Source organism: Lygodium microphyllum, chromosome 19 (assembly GCF_053477565.2).
Source record: "Lygodium microphyllum isolate KBCC chromosome 19, Lygodium_microphyllum_v1.1.10, whole genome shotgun sequence".
Taxonomy (NCBI): Eukaryota; Viridiplantae; Streptophyta; class Polypodiopsida; order Schizaeales; family Lygodiaceae; genus Lygodium; species Lygodium microphyllum.
The window spans coordinates 120,179,060-120,201,100 of record NC_141153.1 but is presented as its reverse complement, the minus strand read 5'-3'; the positions used below and the strand labels follow the sequence as shown (position 1 = coordinate 120,201,100).

The 22,041-nt window shown below is 40.9% G+C and overlaps 1 long non-coding RNA gene across 1 annotated transcript; it reads left to right on the top strand.

The window, feature by feature from the left end:
• Nucleotides 1-2,935: 2,935 nt before the first annotated feature.
• Nucleotides 2,936-3,713, top strand: LOC148020324 (uncharacterized). The gene is made up of 3 exons (XR_015694996.1): nucleotides 2,936-3,056; nucleotides 3,241-3,333; nucleotides 3,472-3,713. It is a non-coding gene; the product is annotated as an uncharacterized LOC148020324 (long non-coding RNA).
• Nucleotides 3,714-22,041: the final 18,328 nt, after the last annotated feature.

Below are 22,041 nucleotides of genomic sequence, written 5' to 3'. Positions count from 1 at the left end.
TTACCGATATACTCAATTGTAGCATGATGATGTCCATATTTGTGTATAGAAAATAGAAATGACCATCTCATGTGTTTCTATGTTTTTGGTGTCATTAGATGTTTTCCGCACATTTTTCCCCTCCTTTCCATAAACTTTGAGAAATGCTCAGAGTGTGTACATGCTTCATCATTTATCAATTAAACAATTGATGGTGTTTTTTACACTGTAGAGGTGAAGATTGGCAGATTTTTAGTTGCAATATATGTATCTTGCCTCTGCCTCCCCGTAGTGACCTGACCGTTGCTGCCAGACATGGATGTAGCCGGGACAAGTATGATCGTGATTGATATCATGATCAGGACAGGGGTTCCTACCACAGACGCAGTAGGAGCCGCAACCGCAGTCTGACTCGAAGTCCTAGTCGTAGTAGGAGCCGAAGCCCTGCTCGATGTCCAAGACGGAGCCGTAGTAGAAGCCCTAGTAGGGGTACTGATGATCGTCCCAAGCACCGATCCTATGACAGAAAGGAATCACCATATGCTGACAGGGGTAGTCGATCTCCTAAAGACCGTAGCTTGTCGTCCTACGACATAAAGGAATCGCCATATGCTGATAGGGGTAGTCGATCTCCTAAAGACCATAGCTTGTCGCTCTCCAGGTAAGGATCGGAGCCTCTCTCCTGTGCGCAAGACTGCTTCACGAGGGGGCAGGAGATCCCCCTCACTTAGTGCCCTTCCGTGGATCTGTGGAGCCTCGCCAGGCTGCTGTGGAAGTTGCCATGGCGCAGGGCTAGGGTCAATTGACATCAAATTTGCAAATGAACTTTCCCGATGAGATTCTACTGCAGGGAGAAGAGAAGGATACTTCCCTACATAGGAGATCATTCCCAATCCTGAACAGAGCAGTTCCCCATCAAGGATGTCATCCCCGTGGGGTACTTTGTGACACTGCCTAACAGTAGAGAAGGATACTTCCCTGCGCGTAGGAGATCATTCCCAATCCTGAACATAGCAGTTCCCCTTCCACTGTCCTTGAAAGAGATGTGAGTGCATGCCTTCAATCTCAGCCCTCTTTAGCTAGCAGTGGATTGTTAGACAAGGATGCAAATGCATCTACACCACGTTCCCTAGGCTCTTCAGTTCACAATAGTAAGAAATGTAGAGCCAGAAGAAAAGGGGCTGGTAAGAATCAGGAGATGTTTTTTTTTTCTACTCGGTTTTTCTGCTCAGAGAGGCACTGTATGTGTTGTCTAGATCCTCCAACTTGGATCCATGTCAACGGCACCCTCAGCCTCTCCACTTCGAACATCTCGGGCTCCTGTTTCGACTCCAAGATCAGGGCACATGACTTCCACTTTATGCGCGTCCCCACCGATATGCGAATTGGCATTTTATTTTTGGGAAAACAAATCGTCATTTTGGTATTACATTGACCAAAAAATAGCAGCAATATTGCGAATTCAAACTGTCATTGTTTTATCTTGCTCTCATCTTCCAAGAAAGGAACAAAATATGATGTATCAGAGAATGTTTCCACAACTATTGTGGCTAAGCTAGAGACTGCAAGTTCCGAATTTCTCAAATTTACTTCAGATATCCAGTTTTACATAGTTCTATGGACCTTTTCTAGAGGTGTTGCAGCAGACTTTAGATACAGACCAGTCCAGGATGTTGCTGATTCTTGCAGGACAGGAGCTGCTACCAATGTCATCTTTGGTTTGGCACTTGGGTACAAGTCTGTAATTGTTCCAATATTTGCTATTGCTGTTGCCATCTATGTCAGCCCTACCCTAGCAGCCATGTACGGGATCACAATTGCAGCTCTTGGAATGCTTTGTACCATTGCCACCTGTCTAGCCATAGATGCATATGGTCCCATAAGTGATAATTCTGGTATCGCAACCGGTCTCTGGATGACCATGATACTTCTTACACATCTCTCCATAAGAAGCACAGCCGCAATATAGACTATGAGGCCGCAAAGGCTTTCAAGATGGACAGATTCCTCAACCATAGGACTTCTTCAAAGTCCAACTTGCGGCATCAATAGCCCCCAGTTGATAGCACTCCGCTCTCCGAATTGGTCTCTGTGATCCGCACTTTGGGGGAGTGCTTTCTCAAATTAGAAGAGATGAAACTGCAGATGTAGAGAGAGTATGAGCGATTTCGTGATGATCTGGAGGCCAAGCGTACAAAGATGTTCCTAGAGTCCTAGAAGCAGATTGCTAAGATGTTTGCTTGGGCTCTGAGCAGCAGTAAGAAAACTAATGAGCTCTTGCTGATGATTGTCGGTATTTTGTTCATCATTTGATTATTCTAAATGTTTCTTTCTTCCAGCTGATTTTTTGCTCTTCATGCTATGTTTCATATCATTTCATCTATATTACAGCTAATGCGTTGAAATTATTCCATGCTTTGTTTATAAGAAATTTTTCGAGCTGATGGGATGATATTTGATTTCATTTTTATTCCAGCTGTTGAAATGTTCCAACTGATGTTTCATTATTATTCCAGCTATTGAGTTGTTCTAGCTGATGTTTCATTGTTTCCAGTTGTTTGTCTATTTTCAGTTGATTCATCTGTTCAAGCTTTTGTTTATTCTACTTCATGTTTTATCTATTTTAGCTAAGGAGCTGATGTTGCAGCTAATGTGTGCTCACTTGATGCACTTCTAGGGTTCCACTTCTGGTGTCTCGTGTCTCTCTTCTCTTCTCTCTTCCTCCGTTCCTCGTCTCCCTCACACACTGTTCAACAGGAAGTCTGTAAGATGCTTCAAATCAGAAGGAGAAGTTGGTGAGCCCATAAAAGTATGAACAATGAATTTCTTATTTTCACCTGCTCAATTTACTATCACATGGTGTAAAGGACAGGGCAAAAAAGGTATGTGTTTTTTGATGTTTTCATGTTTTACAAATGCGTGTTTTGATGTTTTACAAATGTCTCTTATGTTTCTAAACTTTGGTTTATTATGTGTACATAAAGGTAACAAAATCACAAATGATGGTACAAGAGATAATGGAACAATGAAAGCTAAGGAGGTCATTGGCCCTAATGTCTCTTCAAATCACGATATAGGTATATGTCTTTATTTCTACTAAACTTTGAAAATTAAAATTTGTACATATTTTACATCTTGCTTTATTAGGTGATTCATTTTGAGATTAACTAGCTTTAATTAGTCTCTTTGTCTAATTTAAAATGTTCATAGTTATTCATATTTTTAAACTTTGAGTAATTGTGTGTATATATATAAATATAGATTAAAGAACAACAAAAGGTGGGAAAAGAGGTAATGTAAGAAAGGGAGATCAGGAGGTTACTTGCAATAATGTTTCTTCAAGTCAAGATGCAGGTACCAACTTTAAGGATCAAAAATACAAATTTGGTGACCCAAATTGATACAAAATATCTAATTACTTTCTTTTGTGTTATTGAAATTTTTCATAACCTTGTATTATCGTGAGCTTTGGGTAACTCTATGTATATATAGGTAAACAAGTTACTAAAGATGACACAAGAGACAATGCAAGAAAGGAAGACATTGAGATTGCTTGCCTTAACACTTCTTCAAGCCAAGAATCAGGTATTACCAGCTTTCTTATGTTGATAATGAGTCATTTTTTGAAATGGTTATACTAACTAATGATATTTGATCACTTGAGTATCAATAGGAGTGATACACATACCATCATATGATGATATCTATCGGCCACCCATGTTGAAATTTAGAGAAGAGGGTAGACAAATATTTATTACTTTGCAACATATTGGAGATTTAATGGATAAAACAATCAAGACACACATGTTGCTTAATTAGTTTTTAGTTCTATGCTCCTTTAAAATTATTTTCATTTTTATTTTGGTTGCTAGAAGTAGATGTTGATGTCTTAATTTGTTTAATCTATTTTGATCATTAGATGCATGTTATTGATCCTTACTTAGAAATGATGACATTCTCTATATAATTTTCTAGTTAAAAATTTATTGTGCAATTTCTTGTTTGATATTAGCATGTCTAAGAGGAAGGGCAAAGTAGATAAAGTGATAAGGAAAAAAGAGAATTTCCACGAAATTCCCTAGTTGAAAGTACATATAAGTAGGGAATGTAAAAAATAGGAAAAATGAGAGATTTCTTAGTGAGAGTACCTAGGGAATCACCTCTAGAAAATTTTTCCTATATATGAAATATTTCCTATATAGGAATTATTCCCTACATAGAAATTTTTTTATTTTCCTATGTAGGATAGGAAAGGTCTTATGTGATTCCCTACTTATTCTCACTAGGAAATGTCCCATTTTCCCTAGTTTTTACTTTCCCCACTTATATGTATTTTCAACTAGGGAATTCCATGGGAAATTCTCTTTTTTTCCTATATGGGGATTGATTGAAAGTTCCTTGTGTGTGAACCACTTCCTTTACAGGAAATTCTTATTATAACCGGAAAGAAGGTCAACCAAACTAGAAAGAATGCAATTATATTATATAGTAATGTATTGTATAATTAGTATTAATGTTAAGAAAACCAGTAAATCTTTGTTTTTATGAGTTACTTCCAGAAGAGGATCCACAAAGCAACCTTCATTCTATTGATGGAGACATTATCTGGTCGCTACTTCAACTTTACTATGATAGATATATTTGTGTTCTTTATGGGTCATATTCCATCAGAGGATGCATTCCCTTGGTGATTTACCTCCACATATTAGTTTAAGTGTGACCTTGTGCATTTTAAGTTTATTGGGAGAGGCTTCTACCATGTGGTAGTGGGCTCTCGAATGGAATGATATTATATTTCTTAATGCTCCCTTAGTTTGAAAGGAAATGTGGTGCACACCATGCCATGATCAAGCAACTTGTCCCCTCAAAGGTTCTCCTCTCAAAATGCCCAATGTGGGTTTCATTTCCAAGACTTCGTGCCATCTTTGATGTCAATATCAAGGGTATTGCAAGTGCAATTGGGAAAGAGTGCTATATGTTCCCTCCTTGTTGATTAATGTAAAATGCGATCAAATCGTCTATATTCTCTAGGACTCTGCCATGGAGAAGCTTTCCATATGCATGTTAGTTATGCTAGAAAGTTAGTATTTCTGCAAGGGAATGCCTTCATATGATAAAATAGAAAGAATGAATGAAGTGACATGCACCACTTCACTTGGGATGCCAAGATTTCTTAGGCAAACTAGGAAGGAAAGAAAGTGCCTACCATGGACATGAACAAGGAACCACTGCATCCAAGTACTCCAATATTAGTGCTAGTATGAGCTTAGAGAAGGCAAGCCAACCACTCAAGAATTCCACAACTAAAAGAAAATTCCCTATTCCTAACAATAAGAACTTCCCCCTTAACAAAGGGATGGATCACCAAAAAGAAAAAGGTGGGGAATAGAAGTAAAGGGAGGATGAAGGGAGATAAAAGCATCCATTGAAAAACTTGCTAGATGCCCCACTAAAAGCTTTGGTGGGATATTTCTTAATTTGTTTCTCATGCATAAATTTAATATTTGTTCTTGGAATGTGCAAGGCATTTGTTCTTCTAATGAAAAAGAAAGTGTTAAGGCTCCATGCAAAAAGAGTAGGCTAGATATTTTCTCTCCACAAGTGGGTAAATTAGGTGTTGATCAAACCCTTTTCATAGGGGACTAGAGTATGATCTTAAAGGAAGTTGATGAACCTCAAGAGAAAAAGACATTGCATGGATCTAACCTCATGAGGGAGAGTCCTTGCATGGGTTTAAGGTAGAAGAGTTGAACTCTTTTCAAAGAATGCATGAGTTTGTCAACTTAGCTAATATTTATAAAGGATAACACTTGCAAAAATTGGGGAAACAAGCATGTTCACATCTCTTAGAGATAAGTATGAACCTTGATAAAGCATACATGTCTAGTGGGGGCTACTGAATTGACTTAGGCATGAACACCTAGATGGATGTCAAATAAGCATGAAGAGCACCTTATTTGCAAAGGTAAGACTTTGTTCTAAGCTAGATGAATTCAATCTAAACACATGTCTTTACTATAATATATTTATACATATGTACATTAGTCATGCATAGATTCTGTGCATGTGTATGCATGCACATGTGTGTAATTAGGTATATGCATGTGTGTGTGTGCGTGCGTGCGTGCGTGCACATGTGTGTGTGTGTGTGTAGAGTTGTTTTAGTATAATTGAGACTTATTGCTATAGTTGGACGATTTTCAATCAATAATCAATAAAGTTGTTTGATGCTAGCATATATTAGATTCTTGATTCTAATTGATTAGTTTTTATGCTTAATGTGCATAACTATATGTCTCAAAAACTATTACACATGCATCTTGATTTGTAGCTAACTCTGATCAACTACCAAAGTACATTTGATAACATGCCAAATATTCTAATCTATGACTATGTAATCTACATGTAACATATTAGATCAGTGACTTTGTATGATAATAGTTAGAGTACCAATGAAGAAGTTAAAAATATTAAATGGTGTATGTATATATTAATGGGTCAACTATAAAAGCCATTGATCATAATTTGATGCCAACAAGTTTGTTTCTAGGCTCTCATTAATCAACCTAGCTTGTGCTTAAGGTCTATTAGAACCCACAACTATAGTTCATGTGTAAAATATATTACGCTACATGCAATTAAATCAAGAAGGTAGAGACTATGCATGCATTTGCTTACAACATGAATCTAGTGCAATTAATAAGAAGAGCAAAAGTGCTTCTCACAGGCAATAGTATGACCATAGTCAAGTTTAATACTAGACAATATACCAATACAAGCCAACGTAATGTATGAAGACACAAAACTATGGCATCTAAGCCATAAGTGTATCTTGAGTTGTCAACTACAATAAAAATTCATATTATAAACCAAATAGTGATTGTATAGGCAACAAACCTAATATTTTTTGAGACTAAAAAGTGGTAAAATTAGGGTAGATACTCTCATCCCTATACCTTTTCATCAATTTCTAAGGATGTGTGTAGAGATAAAGTCTTAAACAAAAAATGAGAAAAAGGGAACCATATTTGTTCTTCAATCACCATAGCTGAGTAAAAAGGAAATATGTGTTCATAATTCTTGATCTATCCAGGATTATAATTGCTTGCACATGGATTATTATCAAATAAAGTGGTGCCCATTCATTTGTTGATTTTTCAGTCTTGAGTTTTTTTGAGGTCATTGATAACAGTAGTTGAGTGAAGAGAGTAGAGGCATATTCAAATTATTCAATTCAAAGTATTTGGAATATCCCATACAACAAAAAAAGGATCAAGTCACATGCCTTGTTTATGAATTTAGAGGTTCATAAGTTGCACACCATGTTAATGATAGACATACCCTTCTTAGGCTCCAAATCAATATGTTCCTTTTTATTGTAAGAGAGGCCTCCAAATCAATCAGCCCCTATTCTTTTGAGAGCATAATCCAAAGAGGATAAACCTGGCAATACATTCTCTACTCAAAGGTATTTATGCCAATCTTTGGAAATGTCTAAGCTAGCTTGTAGCTCCCTACCAATACTATCAAGTTACCTCATGGCTCACAATCAAGACTCATCACTCGACACTTCTTGTCATAAAATTGGCTCCAAAACCTTGTTTTATAATTGTTCCATAATATTATGCCTCACATATTTTTCCATTTCATGTTCACCTACTAGTTAAGTTGACCTTAGAATACATTTGGTTGAAGGAATATGCTACATGGCCTTGAAAATTTTTTCTAGTCTAGTTTTGAAGAAATAGAAAAATAAGAGAAACTTGCTATTTATTATTGAGTAGATATGGAGCTTAATTATGTTAGTGTCCTAGTCTCCAACCACATAATTGACAGCATCATTATTCTCTATCTCAGATGGTTGTTGTTGTGCACTTTCACAAAACCAAAAGAACTCTTAATTCTTCATAGGATGGCTTGGATTTTGATTTTCTTAAAATTTTTGATAGTGGTATTTGAGTTTTGATAAGTGAATACAAACTTGATCTCTAGTAGGGTAGGAGCTTGAACTTGATTTTGGCTTTGATTTTCCTTATGCATATAACAATTTTTTCCAGATTGGATGTGTTGTATAGGATGAAAGGAGGAACTATATCAACATGTTCAATAATTAACCTTAAGGAGAGGTAATATTTTTAGAGTCCTAACACTTGCACATCACCAGATGAAGGGTCATAGGCACTACATTGCACTTTTTCTTATGTAGCACTGCATTAGGGCTTCATATACCTCTACTTCTTCAACTATTTCCATGCCATGAAGGATGATACATTGAACTACATGTTTCATATACATTGCATGACATGAGATTTGTTGAAGCTATACTCCGCAACCCTAAAATCACATGCACAAGATATTTCATTAAGCGCACATATTTTGCATGAATTTCTAGGAAAAGTCCAACTGTCAACAACCACCCTCGCTTGAGAGGGTGAATGGGGTTCATTGAGATTAGGGTTGTGATTGTCTAGTCCAACTATGAGAAGGGTCCAAATTGGTTTTCAACCTCATCTAGAGTGCTTGAGAGTGTGGGTGTGGAGTGAAGATATCCATTGAATTGTAAGGTTCTAGAGTGTAAGAGACTAAAAGCATAATTGAAGAACCTTCTGTGCGTATATGCATAAAAGCACAAGCACTAGTATAGGCACAAATGATTCTTCAATGCATTCATTTCTCTTTTATTTGCATTATGTGTGAAGTCCATAGCATATCTTTTTGAGCTGCATTTTCTTTGGAGCATGCATGCTTGGGTGCAGTGTACATAAAATACATAAGCATGTTTTAAGATAGATGCACAAGGGTAATCTAGGAGCCCATTCAATGGACACAAGTGTAATAACATGAATTAAAATGCAATTTTTATGAGCGGGACCTACTAAATAATTATAAAGCATATTTAATATAACCAATTTAAAGCTTTGATTCAATAGTTTCCAAACCAAGGAGAAGATTCCCAAGACTAGGTGGCACAAGCTAGAAAGGTTTCCTCAAGTCTATGTGTCACAAGCTAGAAAGGTTTGGGATGCAGGGGTAAGTGGAGGTATTTGTTGGAAACTACGAGGAAGACAAGAGAAGAAAAGAAGAAAAGAGAGAAGAGAGATACAAGACACCGGAAGTGGAACCCCAAAAGTGTGTCAACTGAGCACACATGATAGGAATATATAGAGGGGACCTGGGGCGGTATATATAGACAGACTATATATAGCTAACAGACTATATATAGCTAACACCCCTACTCAAACAAAGGTCCCTTACTATGGATGAAAAAACCCTTGGGGGCTCAAGGAAAAAACCCATAGCTCTATATAGGCCTACCGTTATATTAATATTCAAAATATAAAATTACAAAGTTGAACTTACAAGAGCCTATTCATAGGCATCAAAGGAGCTACATCACTCCTAAATATACAACATGTAAAATAAGGATAAGCGACATCACTACAAAAGATAAAATCTCCAAGAAATTCCTTCAACTGAACTTGGGATGTAAGTAGTATATCTGTCACATCAAAACTTAAAGAAAAACATTAAAGTGACATTAGAACAACACAAGGTCTAAGAACAACACAAGGTCTATAGAGACGGTTCGCGACGCCGCTCTATAGACAACATAACACATGTGGGGCCCCATGAACAAAATATAAATAAAACAATTTGTCATCAGCTGGAATATAGACGCTCATCAGTTGGAAAGAATATAAACGAAATAATGTGTCATCAGCTGGAATATAGACCCTCATCAATTTGTCATCAGCTGGAATATAGACGCTCATCAGCTGGAAAGAATATAAACGAAATAATGTGTCATCAGCTGGAATATAGACCCTCATCAACGAAATAACGAACGAGGACGATCATCATGAATCATCAATGAACTAATAAACGAGGATGCTCATCAGCTGGAAAGAATATAAACGAAATAATGTGTCATCAGCTGGAATATAGACCCTCATCAATGAAATAACGAACGAGGACGATCATCATGAAGCTCATCAATGAAATGACAAACGAGGACGATCATCATGAAGCATGGCAATATCAATATCCAAAAGTAATGTTGTATAAAGCCTAGCTTTATATGGATCGTTATTTATATCTTGGCATTCATCTCACTGAGGCTTCTTTAGCTTGGCAACTTCTGTAACCAAAGCTCTTGCCACCACAAACAAGAACACGCGAGCAGCAACTAATGTATTTACGAAGTGAGTGGGACTCCCTGTCTGCCTTGCAAGCTTGCAAAATATCTCAATTGCTGTCTCCAACACTGCTTCTTTCTTATCATTAGACGAAGATCAGAACTCCTCCCAAAACCTCCTGAAGTCAAGCTCCGATTCATGAATGTCGCTGGACTTGACAAGAGACCCATTCACAGGAGTTTCAAGTTGGTCATGTCCAAGAAAATATGCAGACTGTGGTTGTGGAAAACCAACTTTATCTTTGAAACATGCTATCCATTTCATTGTCACTTTGTTTATTCTGGACACAAAAGAGACACTTGTAGCTTGACTTCATACTGCTCAATTAATACAAGCAACAGATTCAGGTATACCAACCAAAATTGAGAATTGAAAGCATCTTCCAGCCCTTGCTGTCCCTCCAACTGCTGATGAGTTCCAAGACTATGATTTACATATCCAACAGGTTTCAATTCTTGAGACGGGGAAAGCCACACCTTGCTAACAGAGGGGGAGTAAATAGCCAGCTAATAGAGGGGGAGTAAATAGCCAACACATTAATAGATGCAGAGATATGGACTACTGTGCCATGGGGAATGTCATCAAAATGCACCCTTCCAGGAGCATAGTTATTATCAACCAGGTCGTCCAAATGCATGGGTATCCTTGAAAAAGCAGATGCCTTGAATCTCCATGCCATCAAGCAAGTCTGAGATCCAGCTTTGATAGGCATACTTTCCAGGAAGTATAATTGACTGCGGCAATGGATCCATGGCCTGCCATGCCGCAGTCTGACACCTTATCCTCTGGCGGTACAGTTGGGCCTGTACCATTAGCATTGTTTCTTGTGGCGGATCCAGACGTGTCTATAGATTTCTCAGAAGACGTGGAGGAGAGGCTCCTCTGGCATAGTCGCAGAAAGCAGATGTCCGAGCAAGGGGGAGGAATCTTGAGTCGATAAGAGGTACCTGATAACAAAGGTGGAATCTTGAGTCGATGAGAGGTACCTAATAACGAAGGGAAGACGAGGCAGGGGAAGGAAATACAGAATAGAGATGCTCTCTCTGTGCGTCTCTGTCTCTCCGAGGCTGTCTCTCTCTGCGTACTAAGGCAGGGGAAGGAAATACAGAATAGAGACGCTCTCTCTGTGCGTCTCTGTCTCTCTAAGGCTCTCTCTCTCTGTGTATAATTGACCCTGACCCTGCGCCATGGCATGGCGGGACTCTCTGTCTCTCCGAGGCTCTCTCTCTCTCTCTGTGTATAATTGACCCTGACCCTGCGCCATGGCATCTTCCACCGTAGCCTGGCGAGACTCCACAGATCCACTGAAGGGCAATTCAAGAACCTTGCCCCATCAAAGACCATGACCTGCGATTCAAGAACCTGCCTTTCGAGAGCAACCGCACGCTCATCGATGGCAACATTGAAGGCATCTACAGGTAAAGCCACTGGGGCCTCATCTTGCACATGGTAAGGCATGGACATGAAAGCAGGCTGCCGCTCCTCTGTTAGAGGACGAGTTCTTGGCCCTGCTGCCTTGTTCTTCTGTATGAGGACTGTGGCTTCTCTCTAGTGCAGCTCGAGGCTGCCTCCTCATCCAGCACGTGTGCATCGCTTTGTGATGTTGTAGAACCTCTCTCTGATACCATGTTGGAAACTGCGAGGAAGACAAGAGAAGAAAAGAAGAAAAGAGAGAAGAGAGATACAAGACACCGGAAGTGGAACCCCAAAAGTGTGTCAACTGAGCACACATGATAGGAATATATAGAGGGGACCTGGGGCGGTATATATAGACAGACTATATATAGCTAACAGACTATATATAGCTAACAGTATTTTTGTATCATGAGAGCTACAAGAAATACTTTCCTCCTCCTTATATTTTAAGACCTCTCTCTCTCTTTCTCTCTAAAACACAATGCCACTTATAAAAAACCTTTTATGACAAAAAATGAGTTTAGGAAGGTAAGAGTTCTATGTCATAATTGTTGTCTTATAAAAGCGTATGCCATTGCACATAGTAAAATTTATATCCTCAACATTGTGTATGTGTGTAAATGAGGGAGTGCATCCATACTTATCAATGCAGTTGTTAATTGTTATGAGCCTATGTCATACTCCCTCCTTATAACTTTCAAGGTTAGGTAAATAGTTGTTGGATAGATCCCCATCATATCGGCACCTCTTGGAACAATTATTCTATAACAAAGAAGTGATAAAACACTACTATGTGGCACATTCGTGGTGATCTCTCTCTCTCTCTCTCTCTCTCTCTCTCTCTCTCTCTCTCATAACACTATTTCATGTGGATTATCACTCATATACACAATTAGTATATGATTGATAATCCACAATTAGTGTATGAGTCATATACTAATTGTGGATTATCACTCATATCACTTATGGTTAAACATACACAAAGGTATGCATTCATGCTAAAAGCATGAGCCATTGGCAGATGAAAATGAGTGACTGGGGACATGATGTTGCGTGAAGTAAAATAGGGCAAGACATGAAAATATCATTTTTCTATCTTTCTAACACTTACCTGTAGCGAGAGTCGGGTTTATAGATGGAAATTCCAAGTGGTATCATGCATGTTCGACACGTGGTTCTCTTATTTGAGTTTTGAGACATGTGCCTCATGAAAGAAGAGAAGGAAATGTGTTCTAGCTTCCCTTTTTGAGTCCCTGAGTGGAATTGCATGTGGCAAGGGCCATGTTTGCCATCTAGCACACAAGGAACTTTTAATCATTCCCTACATAGGAAAAAAAATGGAATTCCCTATCAATTCCCTAGTAAAAAATACACATAAGTAGGGAAAGTAAATCATAGGGAAAATGGAACAATTCCTGGTTTGAGAAATTAGGGAATCACATTTGAAATTTCCTACATAGGAAAATTTCCCTGTATAGGAAAAAATGTGATTTCCCTACATAGGAAATTTTTCCTACATAGAAAAATCTCCCTACGTAGGGAAAAATAAAATTTTCTACCCTCCTTTCTCTAACTAGGAAATGTTCCATTTTCCCTATAATTTACTTTTCCTACTTATGTGTGTTTAACCAGGGAATTAATAGGGAATCCTCTTTTTTTTCTTTCTTATGTAAAAAAATTTCCATGTTTGGGGATTTTCCAACATAAGAAATTTTTACTCTCCCTAAGATCTACCTTTTATGTATCAAGGGTTTTAAATAAAGGTTCTTATAAAAAATTTAACCTTAAAAGTTCAAATAAAAATCCTAAATATAGATATTTTATTTTAATAGTTTAAAGCCACCATCAAAGTTTATCAAATAGACAAGCACTTTGTTACACTTCATTATATCCTCCAAATATGTTTGGATCGCAGAGTATGTTCAAGTCTAGCTAGAGAAAATATTATAATTTTTAGAGGAAAAAATATAAGGGATCTTTAAACACAATAGCTAGAAATCTAAATACTTCCAACACTTATTTTCATTCCTTCCAACAATAGAGTGAGTGCTTAGAAAAATGAGCAGAAGAGATGAGCTACAATATATCGATATATGGAAAGACAATATTCTAAAGGCTACAGAACTCCAACCTATAATTTAATCATGATTTTAACTAGTGTGATTGACTAATTACAACACCCATACTCACATGCTTGGATCACAGTAAATCAAAATTATAAACATTAAATGTTTACCGCAGCACAGAGGAGTGGGAAAATGGAGCAGAGGAGCAAGAAAATGGAAAAAGGAGATAACCAAAAGGACGCAAGACAAATGAAGGAAAAGGCACCCCGGATGGAAGTCAGACCGTGAAAAATTTGAATGACGACCTCTCCAGAAGGCCTCAATGTCGCCTCAAGAAAAGAAAAGAGTAAAAGCGCACTATTAATTGTGAAAGCACTCCCGAATCCTTGTAAAAGAGTGTCAAGCTCACTCTTGTGCAAATTTTATGCACTAATTAGAAATGGGATAAGTTAGAATGGTGGGAAATAGGAGAAGAGGGCCTAGGCTAATGGCCGGCCATGTAAAAAGTGGGGATCACTACCCAAAAATTAGGGCATGTATATAAAGTTCAAAATTGAATGAGAACCTCATTCTTGTGTGTGGCCAAAGCTTCTTCTTCTTCTTCTCTTGTTTCTTGCCTTCTTGCTTGCGCTTGAGTAAGGGATTGAGGGAGTGTGAGGGATGAGTGTGTGAGAGTGAGGTGTCCTGGAGAAGAAGCTCCCCATCTTCTCTCTTCATCTTCTCTTTTTCTCTTCTCTTCTCTTCTCTCACGCAACTATGGAGGATGGAGCTTGAGGTTGCTTGAGCTTGCCGCAAGGATCGTGGAGCTACGGGAGTGCAACAGAGAGGAGGGAACTCGATTGAGCATCAAGGAGGGAACTCGATCGAGCATCAAGGTAAGATCAATACACCCATGAGGTAGGCATTGTGTGTCAGCTATGTGAGAGGTAGCCATGGCCGCTCGGCTTGAAACGGTTGATTAATAAGCGGTCCGTAGGTTTCGAGGTAGAGCTCCATAGCCCCCCTCCATTTTGGTTCCATTGCCGCAATCGACGGAATCGAGCCTTGAGCATCGCGCGCATCGAATTGAGCATAGAAATAGGGTTTGCAGCCCGAACTGGTGCTCAAGATAGTTAGGAGATTTAGGAGGTTTTAATCCTTGTAGCAATTAAGTATTTTGATTTGCTGTTGAATATTAGAGTAGGACTATCCATCTCCATCTCTGTTTTTTATTTTTGTTGCATTAGGTTAAGATTAGGATAGGAAAAAAAAGGAAACCAGAAAGGGTTTTGCTACTACTCGAAACAGGAAAATAGGGGCAAAGATTCAAATTTCTGGTTGGAAGATTGTGAGGGATTAGCTTCTGAGGTTACAGTAGGCTGGGATGGGGCAATAAGAGGCCTATGGAGCTAGGAAAAACCACATTTGACATTGTGCTTTGTGAGAAGAGAGTGAGTTTGAGAGCCAGGGAGAGAGAGAGAGAGAGAGAGCTGCAGGGAGATCGTTGGAGTGCCGATCGATTCAAGCACCACAGTGATTCCAAGTATGTCTACCATTTCCTTATAGTGTTTTGCACCTATCTAGAAGGAACTGGGTGATTCCATGGAGTAGGCCTTGAGCTTGAGAAATTGCATGCAACCTGCAGGCCATCGTCTGTGCACTCCGACTAGCCCGTTCGATTCTCAGAATTGGATCACCGGATTTCTGGAGTTGACCGTCCAACTGCGAGAATCGGACCACCCTATCCGATCTGATTCCCAAAATTGGACCACTGCGAGAATCTGACCCAGTCTCAAAATCAGACCACGTGTCCTAGCGCCACAATTGGACTACTCGTTGCATCGCAGTAGTCGGACCCCCCTATCAGACTAGGGAAATCGGACCAAAGTAGAAAACAGACCACCCTGTCCGAGTCTCAAAGTCGGCGGACCAACTACGATAATCAGACCACTTTTCCTAATGTGAGAATCAGACTAGCCCGTCTGATTCCCAAAATCGAACCACTTCACCAAGAACTTAAAATAGAGGGTTTTTGAACCTGCCCGATTGTCTTGGCCAGCCTGTTCATATCTCTGACCCCCCTAGAAACCCAATTTAGCCCTTAGAAGCCAGAGACCAGATAGGATAACCAAGGATTCACCTTGAATAGCTAGACACTAAGCAAACCGAATTTAGAACTTGACTCGACTTTCGGTAACTAACCAACCACCCCTGAGGTGGAATAGAGAATGCAGCATGGACTTTCAGTAAGACCTTAGATCAGCAGAACTTGAGCTTAGAGCCATATCAGGCTACGAACGTGAGGGGAAGAGTGGAGTTTGCATGGAGCATTTTCTGCATCTGCACCTCACTTTTGATTTTTTCACCAAAGGTGCACTACAAGGAAAGAAAAAGCTTGTTTTTGCACTGAGCACTAGAAAGCACAAAGCACAACTTGTGAATAAGATTGAAAAATGCTTTCAATAACAAGGAACTCATCAAGAGACATAACAACATCAAGGAACCACTATTAGGAGAATATCCCAAAACATAGTTGGGTGCTTGAGAGCCCCATTAGTAGGACCTTAAGAGGACACGAAGATCCAGAAGGCGACAACATAGAGGATCGAACGCCGCTGGAGCTACTCAAATTGATCGACGACCTTATGGAGCTGGAAGTGGGAGCAATGTCAAGATCACAAGGCGGACAAGGAGAGGACTGATTGGACTTGGGAGAATTCCCAGTCTTAGTGCAGGAGTTAGTCAATGAGTATGACTTGTTGACTAGGATGGTAGTTCCGGATAGACTAGTAGAGGAAGTGGTAGCAAGCCTAGAAGAGGAAAGAAAGGCGATTAGAAAGGTGCTAGAGATCATGATTGCCTATAACCACGAGCAGAAGGCTAGGAAACTCCAAGAAGATGTAGACATGTATGAGGCCCGGCGTGTGCTAGCCTTGGTTGGTGCAGCCAAAGCAGGGCCAAATGTAGAGAGAGAATGAGCTGCAGAGGCTGACTTATCATTGAGTGAACTTGTAGCCAAGCGGCTAATGGACAATACGTCCACTGAGTAGAGCGCAACAGCCTTAGACACCACATTACTCTTGGGATTAGGGGTCACGCAAGGCGCAAAGAGGCAATCTAGAATCCCTATTTTAGCAAAGCATCTAGACAAGTATGAACCTAGCAATGACCCATATAGCTTTGTGGAGCAATTTGAACAAGTTTGCGAAGAAAACGGTCTCACAGACCTTGCACAACGCTCTCAAGCTTTCGGTCTGTGCTTAGGTGATAAGGGGAGAATTTGGTACACTAGTCTAGACACAGCTGAGCGCACGAATTTTTCCTGTCTTAAGAACCTCTTTATCAAGAGATTCTCTGAGGCAGGGTACTCTGACAATCTCATCATTTGGTTGATGAATGCCAGTCAAAGGGAAAAGGAAGATGTAAGGGACTATGCCACTCATGTGCGTAGCCTCTTCAAGAGGATCCCTGCAAATGAGCAACCTAACGAGAAGGCTGTGTCTACTGTATTTATAAATGAAATTCGAAGCGAGGAGCTCTACAAGGCTTTGGCTAGTAGCTTCACTCTACATCGAGACGTGTTAGCTAGAGTCTTTGAAGAGGCAATAAGGGTGGACGATCAACTTAGGGAGCGAAGCATGAGGAACACCAGTCGGGACAGTATAAGTCAGAGAACTCCAGAGCGGTCGACGCCTTCAGGAGAGAGAGAGAACTCTAGTATATAGGATAAGGGAAAGAGTGTTGACCAAGGACAGGAGCTGGCTATGGTGAGAATGGAGCTTGCATGATTGCAAGACTAAATGAGAAAACATGTGTACTTACATGTGCAATGTATACATTGTGGCGGTAACCACCTCCCATTCGAGTGCCAAGATCCTAGATCTAGGCTATGCTCGAACTGCGGTAGGTTTGGTCATGACGCATTACATTGTAGACTGCCAAGGAGATTCCCATATGCGCAGCAATACAACCCTCTATACTTAGGCAACAGGCCACCTAGCCTCTTTGGCAGGGGAGCCCAGTTGGCGCTTCCAGTACCCAATCACACAAGATTGGCCATTCTTAGGCTAGAGATGAACTCAACAAGCATATCCAGACCACCAGGGCCCTATGTAACCCATCCACCGAGTGATGCTCCTGTTCACTATGTGGAAGAACCTAGTGAAGAGGAGACCTATGTTAATCCATACATATCCTATGATGAGGAAAGCAATCCAGTCCTGATGGAATATCAACCAGTACCAGTGATGGTGCTAGGTAGAGGAAGAGGTAGAGGCTTTGGAGGACCAAGCCAATATCCAATCTCATGCTGGTTGCGGTCATCTAGGTCATATTTCATCACGCTGCTCGGAAAGGGAACATGCAAACAAGGACAAAGCTGACCTTCGATGCACCGAGTGTGAAATCACACACCTATTTCCTGATTGTCCTAGATGGAAGCCATCAACTAGTTCTGCCAATGTACCCTCAGTACCCTTGGGGCTGTTCGGTGTGGAGACCTTTAGTAGTGAGGATACACCCATCCCACTACATGTCATGATGCGAGCACATACAAAATAGGCAGGCATCTCATTGCCTGGGCCAAGTAACTTGGATGCAGCCTTGTTGGGAAAGAAAAGCCTGAGGAAAAGGAGAAAGAGAAGAGATGCAAAGATTACCCTTAAGACTGAGGAAGCTACAACGCTAGTGATAAGAAAGAGGGTCAGTGATGCAGAGGCAGAGACCTCAGCTCCTAAGACAGCAGAACTAGGGAGTGCCAAGGTAGGGGAATACCCCCACCCCAAATGGCAACATGAACACCTTAAGGACGTAGAGCCCATACTGGAAGACCAAATTGAAGACCTCTCTAGTGTGGGTAAACCTGTTTCACCATCACGACCTCAATCGGGGAACATACCCACACCACATGAGATGCCATAGAGGGAAGACCAGGAAGAAGCATGTCAGCAAGCTAACTAAGACATATGGCTAAAGAGTGCTAACCAAGGAGGAAGGCAACAACCCAGCAACCTCCTCACCACTTTAGTAACCACGCCAATAACCTTGAGCCTAGGAGATCTGCTTTGGTAGCACCCTTCCGTATGGTAAGAATTAAAGCACTAGGTGGAGGGAAAAGAGGAGCATACTGCCGTTGACTTGCAAGAGCAGGACACAGTCACGCAGATTCCAAGCCTAATGCTACACTCAGTTCCAAGGTTATTGCATCTCAATGATTTTTGGGAAGACACTAAGATGCATGCAGTCTTACCTATCATAGCCTTGGGGGATGTAACTCGAAAAGGAATTGTAGACATAGGTGCCAGTGTCAGTGTCTTGACCCACGTAGTTCTGCAGGTCTGGGGAAGCCCACCCGTGGAAATGGCTAGGTTCAATGTCACATTGGCCAATGGAATGAAGGTCAGACCATTCGGGGTCCTAAAGAATTGGCCAGTGAAGGTCGCAGGGGTGCAGTTTTCCGTGAACTTCATTATCATGAAGGGAGTGGACTATGACATACTGCTAGGCCGACCCTGGATGAGGAATGTGCGAGTTATTGAAGATTGGGATAATAATCTCATCTTCTTGGGGAATAGAACAGAAGCGGTAAGGGTTGAGATAGATACCTAGAAGACTACCCCAGCCGACCTTGATGCTATCTCAACCATGCTAAAAGGTGATGCACAGGCAAGAAAACCCTATGGGTCATTGACCAAGTACATCCCTTGCCCTGAGGACGAGCGGGAATGGATGCACGTCTTGGCAACCGTTGACCTATCGTTCTCAGATGAGGAAGAGCTATATAGGCAAGCTACTAAATCCCCAAGCATGCCAACAAGGGAGCCCATTGTGTCACTCTGCGTGATGGCAAGAAGCTCACGTAACCCAGGGAAACCGGTCTCATTCCACATCCCCACTAACAAGCTCGAGCTTCAGGAAATCATAGAGTATCTGACCAATAAACTGAAGGGCAACATGCCTGCCAATCTAAAACCCCTAAGTGATCTTTTGGCTAAGCTTGAGTGGAAATGGACAAAAATTCACAATCTGAACCTATTACACAATTGGGTTTTAGTCACTGATGAAAAGGAGATTGGAGAGGAAAGCCTGGGGGATGACAAGCAGCCAGAGGGGCAAGACTCTGATGATGAGGAGGACGATGACTGCCACTCTAATGGAGATGAGAGTGAAGAAGAGTTAGACACGATAGAATATGACACTGAAGGGAGAACGATCGAACAGATCAAGGAAAACTCTAGGCCTAGAAGGGAAAGGGCAAACTGGAATGGAAAAGGAGTCATGTGGATGGAATGTGATAGATCCTAGTTGGAGCACATAGGAGCCATGGATTACGAGCAAGCAGGAGTGGCACAACCATTGGTAGTTTCAGTATTTAAGACGGATACACCTACTAAATTACGACCCCTTGGCAAAACTCCTTCCTAAAGTGAGGGATATGAGTTTAACTTGGAGTTAGAAGTCAGTACAGAGAGTAATCTTGAAATACCCCAACCCTTTAAGGTTCGACGCACCAAAGTGGACTTGCCAATCCACCTAAGGCGCAGTTGACTAAAGGAGGAGACCAGGAAGCAAACTAAGCACTCAGAAGCAGAGAGACAAAAGAAGCCATAGGATCTCCCCAACACTTCACAAAGTTCAAGAAGGGTGATAGGGTGGTGATCCTGCTAGAAGCAAAGATACAAGGCCAAACCAATGACCCAATTGAGGGACCCACCAAGGTCAAGGAAGTCAACTTGGCAGGGGAAGGCGAGAAGCCTCGACCTGTGTTCATTGCTGACGACTTGACCAAGGATGAGGAGGCTAAACTTGTTGCTCTCCTACGAGAGTATGCCGACATGTTTGCCTAGTCCTTGGAGGAATTTAAAGGAGTCGATCCTAGGGTTGTGATCCATAATATCCCAATGGTTCCAGATGCGGTGCCAACGAAGCAACGACCTTACCCTATGAATCCCAAACACGACTATGCAGTGAAGGAGAATATCGATAAGCTCGTGAAGGTGGGATTTATATATGAGATTGAGCACACGAATTGGGTATCACCTATAGTAATCATTATGAAAAAGAATGGTAAAATTCCAATGTGTGTGAATTACAAGAAAGTTAATGCCACTACGAAGAGGGACAACTACCCCTTATCGTATACTGAGCACATGCTGGAGAGGGTAGCAGGCAAAGAAGCCTACAACTTCCCGGATGGCTTCTCTAGATATAATCAAGTGCAAGTGCACCCTGACGATAGGCACAAGACTGCCTTCGCCATAGAGTGGGGTGTATTCGCCTACATTGTTATGCCCTTTGGGCTAATGAATGCGCCTGTGACCTTCCAACGATTAATGTGCACCATCTTCAAGGATATGCTTAGACGCGAGCTAGAGGTGTTCATAAACCACTTATGCGTACACTCTAGTTGGGCCGAACACTTAGAAAAGTTAAGAGTTGCCATTGAACGGTATCGGTTATACAACCTCTCGTTGAAACCCTTAAAGTGCCAGTTCTAGGTGAAGCACGGATGTATCCTAGGGCACGTAGTGTCATGGAATGGCATTGCTACCGACTTCTCAAAAGTGAGGGTCATTGTCGACCTACCACCACCCATCAACTACAAGGGTGTTCAGTGTTTCTTAGGCCATACGGGATACTATCGATGCTTCGTACTGAATTACATATTGATTGCTAGACCATTGTACAAGCTGTTGATCATATTCAAGTGGACTGAGGAATGCTAGTGTGCATATGAAGGGTTGAAGAAGGCTCTCACCACTGCACCAATCGTACGAGCCCTAGACTCGAGCATAACATTTCATATACACATAGATGCCTCTAAGTTTGCTATTGGAGCTCTTCTATGCCAACGCGGTGAGCATAACCTGGTTACCCCGTGAGTTTCTCCAGCAGGTAGCTCACTGAAACAGAGATGAACTATTCCATTATAGAAAGGGAAGGGTTAGCCATGGTGTTTGCTATAAAGAATATTAGGCATTATCTGCTGGCCACCCCCTTCATCTTTTTCATTGACCATCAAGCCTTGCTTTATCTCGTGAACAAGTCGTACACTACAAGTCTCATAGCTAGATGGTTACTTCTCTTGTTGGAATTTGATTTCTCTGTGGTTGTACGTAAGGGAAAGCAGCACTACATGGCTAATCACATGTCCCACATACCCACAGGAGAAGTTGCTAGACAAGGCATACCTGACGACCTATCGGGCGCTCATCTCTTTGGCCTGTCTAGCGAAAGAGACTTGTTTAGAGCCAATCTGATGCCATATTGGGCCGATGATGTAGTTCAAGTGCTAGAAAACGTTCTACATAAGAGACCTATTGAGAAAGCCATGCTAAGGAGACTTATCTTAAAGATCCAGCCATACCAACTGATCGTCGGCCAACTCTATAGGCTAGGACAAGACA